Here is a 5,087-nt window from a genome sequence, read left to right as displayed (position 1 = left end):
AGTTCTGAGCTGCTAAGTCTGCCATCAACACCCCAGCTCCCAAGTTGCCTAACCAGCAGTAAATTGGCCAAGGTCAGAGACACAAAGCAGATTAACTGATTGGGACTGGGGTCCTGAATGAGTGGTTGCTATGCTTCTGGCCTGAGAGATATAGGGAGACCCAAACTCAATAAACAAACAAAAATTAATTTTAACTAAAAAAATAAAAGGTGTTTTCTAGCAGCTAAAGGAACATCACGTGCTTGGTGTTTAATTGATAAACACAGTTTACAGTCACACTGCTCTGTCATTTTCCTTTACGATTCTTTCATTGGTCTTAAAAAGGCAAAGTCCCATTTATAGATTCTCACATGTCACTGGCTTGGCAGTTATAGCTCTGAAATAAAATGAAATTTTGTGTGAGTAGGACATAGGGGAGTGTGCAATGTAGTGAAGGACAGTACAGTGTTGGGACTACAGAATTAGTGTTTGAAAAATGCCCTAGTGTAGTGGTTTGGCAGCTAGGTGGCACCATAGTGTATAGCGCACTGGGCCTCAAATAAGACCTCAGAAGCTTCCTAGCTGTGTGACCCTGAGCAAGTCACTTAACCCTGTTTGCCTCAGTTTCCTCATCTGTACCATGAGCTGGAGAAGGAAAAGACAAACCATTCCAGTAACTTTGCCAAGAAAACCTTGAATTGGAGTCACAAAGAATTGCACACAACTGAAAATGACCGAATGAAAAAAAGTTCAGTTTAGGGGTCAATGTAAACTCTGAGAAAGTGAAAGTGAAAATCCTAAACTATAAGAGAATAACTCAGGTTGAATTCCAATCAGCAAATATTTATTAAATGCCTGCTGTGTGATACATACTGAGGAGACAGAGATAAAAATGAATACTCTGCCCTCCTATACACATACACACACATACACATCAGAGCACATGTGCTTACACACACACACAGTAAAACATAAGCTTCTCATAGTGAGCTCTGGCTTCAAATTCAGTACCCTGTTTTATACAAAGTCCTGCAGGTGAGAAATGACAAGTTGAGCCTGAGAAATCCTTGATATCCACCAGCTCAGTGTTTTACACGCTGTGTGACCTTGACAAACTTTGGTTTCCTCATCTCTAAAACTGAAGCAACTATGATTTCATCAGCTACCCTACAGGATACTTGTAAGAATCAAATGAGCTAATGCATAAGAAAGCACGATGTAATAAAAACAAAAAAGTGCCACATTGATATTTCTTCTTGTTGCCACAAAGTGAAAAGACCTCATTATTTCCCCTTCCTTATGCCAGTGGGCACTGTCCTCCCCTCCCAGCCCCAGACACTCTGGACAATTGGATAGATCACCCCCTACTCCTGTACCAAGTGGCCAGGCACTCCAGTTAACTCCCCCATGCCTTCCTTATTCTTTTTTGCTGAACATTGCTCCAAGGAATTAATGATTGAGCAGAATCATAAAAGTTCCAAACGATAACCTCTGACCAACATTTGAAGGGAACGAGCCCCCTATAAAACCAGACTCTCAGGGCCAGGCCAGGCACCTTCTCTCCCAGACAGTGTTTTGAGAGAACATCCCTTCACCATGAACTTCTCAGGAAAGTACCAGCTCCAGTCCCAAGAGAATTTTGAAGCCTTCTTGAAGGCTGCTGGTAAGTGCTTAGGAGAACAGCCTTTGGGCATCAAATGTTGGCATCAAAGGGACAGGGGCATTATACTTGTGGTGCCAGAACGAATGAACTTAAAATACTTACAGAGAATCTGCAGCAAGTGAAATAATCCAACTAGTGAGGCTCTGGCAGGCATTCAGGAGCCTGGGTTGGGTCTCAGGGTGAAGAACAACAGAATGAGGAGTCAGATCTGAATGTGAACCTGGCTCTGCTCTTAATTCATTCCATAATATGGGTTGCATCATCTCACTGCTCTCAACATTGGCTTCCTCATCTGGAAAATGGGGATAATAATAGTCCCTACTCCCAGGGCTGTCACGAGACCCAAATGAGATCATTTGGCTCTTAGATGCCTTCTAGGTCTGAATCTCTATTGTATGAACCAGGTCTACCTGATGACGTCATACAGCAGAGAAAGGATCGCAGGGGAATGTTCGAAATTGTACAAAATGGAAATCACTTCAAGATCACCTTTAACAATGATAACCAAATCCAGGTGATGGAGTTCACTGTGGGGGAGGAGTGTGAGCTGAGCCACTCCAACTGGGGAAAAGGTCAAGGTAAGAATTAACTTAATTAAATTTAGGGACATGGTATTCATTAAGGTGCCGCGTATTAGCCTCTGGGCTAAGCCCTGGAGGAGATGCAAAGATTAGCTAAAACTTGGTCCATAACCCCCTGGAGTAAGCTTGCAGCCTGCTAGGGAGATAAGACACAAAAATATCTCTGTTAGCCAACGTGTTGCAAGATAGGTAGATTAGATGAAAAGCAGTCTGGTGGAATATGGTATAGAGGACCAGCCAGGAAGCAGTGCCTCCAGCCCATGCTGGCTGTGTTCAGTAGCTGACTTGTCTCCTTAAACCCAGCCCCCCCTACATTTTCAGTCTTCTCACACCTTACTCCCTGATACATACTCTGCCATCCAGTGACCCTGGCTTCCCAGCTGTTCATGAAACGAGACCCTCCATCTCTCAGCTCCAGCATTCTCCCTGTCTATCCCCATGTCTGGAATGCTCTCACTCCTCCGCTCAGACTGCTGACTCTGCTGGCTTCCTTAAAGTCCCAACTGTAATCTCCCCCCTCTTCTACAAGAAACCTTCCCCAACAGCGCAGATTTTCACAATCTAGCCAATAACCCACAGATGCTCAGATTCCTTAAAACTGTAATATGGCGAATCTTCAATCAACCTTGTCTTTGGCTGAAAAAACAGACAACTTTCCCCAACCGCTTAGCTCTAGGGCCTTCCCTCTGTTAATTATTTCTCACTTATCCAGTCTATGACTTGTTTGTACCTGTTTGCTTATTGTTTCCCCGGTTAGATTGTAAGCTCCTTGAGGCAGGGACTGTCTTCAGTACTTAGTACAATGTGATACATCTTAGACGGTTAATAAATATTTATTGACTGACTCACAGACAGCAAAAGGAAGAGAAGAGAAAAGGGGAGGGAGGAAAAGTAAGGAAAAGGCTAAGAGAACTAGAAAACAATCCAGCCAGTGAAGTATAGAAACAAGAAGTTCTGCAGGGAATTTGGCTTGGGCACTTACTCCAGGGGTGTGCTGGAGCCAGCTCAAACCGGCAGGAGATCGCCAGCCCATTGTTAAATTTTAAGAATTTACCCTCAGAAAATAGCAAACCCTACAAAGCAAGGATTGATTTCTTGTTTTATTGATTGCCTACTTAAAGTGATGGAGAAAGTGTTAACAATTCAAATTAAACTCAAATGTTAATAATACAGATCCCTGCCTCATCCCCAGTCCCTAGGGCTTGCCAGAGCTAACTCTTCTGTCTCCCTACAGACTGTAGTGAATCTAGAAGGAGGCAACAAGCTGGTGACAAGTTTCAAAGGAATGAAGTCTGTCACTGAACTGAATGGAGATACACTCACCAACGTGAGTGATCAGGTGTTTCTCTTCCTGCTTGGTTGGTGGGGGATGGATCCAAAAAGCATTTGGAGAACACGTACTAGGTGTCAAGTACTGGGGCTGCAATAGAATAAGGGAGGCAGTGCTGCTCTCAAAAAGGAGGCAAGAGGGGTGAGGTAAGACAGGTGAGGGGATGGAGGACAGTAGAGAGGAGGTAGGGAAGAGAAGATGAGGAAAAGACAGGTGGTGGAGGACAGTAGAGGGAGGGAAGAGATGATGAGGAAAACACAGGTGAGGGGAGGGAGGATAGTAGAGAAGAGGGAGAAAAGAGGGAGGAGGGAAAAACATGGAGGACAGCAGGGATGGAGGAGGGAGAGGGGAGGAGTTATTGCCCAACACCCTGAGTAAAGCAACATGTAGCATTTATGGCAGACTCCCAGGGAGTTGGGTGGGTGACCCCTAAGGCTCCTTTCATCCATGATCCTTCCCTCCACCCCCAGTCACCTAATCCTCTACCCCATTCCTGCTAATCCCCCTTCGGGCATTAAACCCTTCTCCAGCTGGCATCTCTGTCATCCTTACACTGTGAACCTTGCTGGGAATATTTATATTTTTTAATGGGGCCCTCGAAGACCCCAAAGACAGCCTTCCCCAGGGTTCCCTCAGGAAGCTGGAGAATCCATACAAAAACCCAGAAAGATTGCCAAACCTATCTCTAGTATATCTAACATACAAGAGTCATTGATGGGTATCACATGCTGATATACTGCAAGACATTCCAGGAAAGATTAACACTGGATTTCTTCTTGGCTTTCAGACCTTTACCTTGGGTGATGTTGTCTGCAAGAGAATCAGTAAGAGAATTTAGACATGTCTGCTTTCCATTTATTTTTACTGTGTGAAATTGGTACAATAAAATGTGGCTTGTTAAAAAAATCTGTCTTTTGAATGACTTAGAAGCATATGTGTATTCAAGGTTTTAGTAATGCCTTTTATTCTTACATCACAACCATTTCTGAATTCACTGCACCTGCCCACCCACCCCCAATGAGCCTCACCTTACAACAAAGAAAAGCAGGCAAGCAAAACCAAACAACAAAGTGACTCCATTTGCTAGTATATACACCCTTCTGCACCCATAGTTACCCACCTCTCCAAGGAATGGAGGGAGCCAGAAAAAGTGAATAGTTTGAAAGATTTTTGCAAATTATCATTCACCTAGAAAGAAATGGTGCTCACTTTGGCCTTGATGGAATAAGTTATTACCTTGTAGGGTGATTTTAGGGGGCTTGTGACTCATGTCCCCCATTCCTCACCAACACCCCCACAAGCACCATTATTTCTATTTCCCTAATTCTGTACCTAAAATGCCTAGGTAAGAAACATACCTTTAGATCAAAGTATTTTGAGTCCAAAAGCTCTTGGTTACAATGTGTGTATGTGTGTGTGTAGGTGTGTGTGTATGTGTTTTAAATGAGAAGGGTATTTTTTAGACCAGCTATGTAGAATAGGACCTTGAAGACACCAGCTGAAGGACCCATTTTTCTAGTAAACAATGAGGAAG

At 43.7% G+C, this 5,087-nt stretch overlaps 1 pseudogene; it reads left to right on the top strand.

The window, feature by feature from the left end:
* The first annotated feature begins 1,553 nt into the window (after window positions 1-1,553).
* Window positions 1,554-4,459, top strand: LOC110204469 (fatty acid-binding protein, liver-like; annotated as a pseudogene).
* The last annotated feature ends 628 nt before the right edge of the window (window positions 4,460-5,087 follow it).

This window comes from Phascolarctos cinereus, unplaced genomic scaffold (assembly GCF_003287225.1).
Source record: "Phascolarctos cinereus isolate Bilbo 61053 unplaced genomic scaffold, phaCin_HiC Scaffold_443;HRSCAF=1059, whole genome shotgun sequence".
In the NCBI taxonomy this organism is placed as follows: Eukaryota; Metazoa; Chordata; class Mammalia; order Diprotodontia; family Phascolarctidae; genus Phascolarctos; species Phascolarctos cinereus.
Note: the sequence above shows the minus strand (reverse complement) of the source record. Positions and strands in the feature narration are given on the sequence as shown.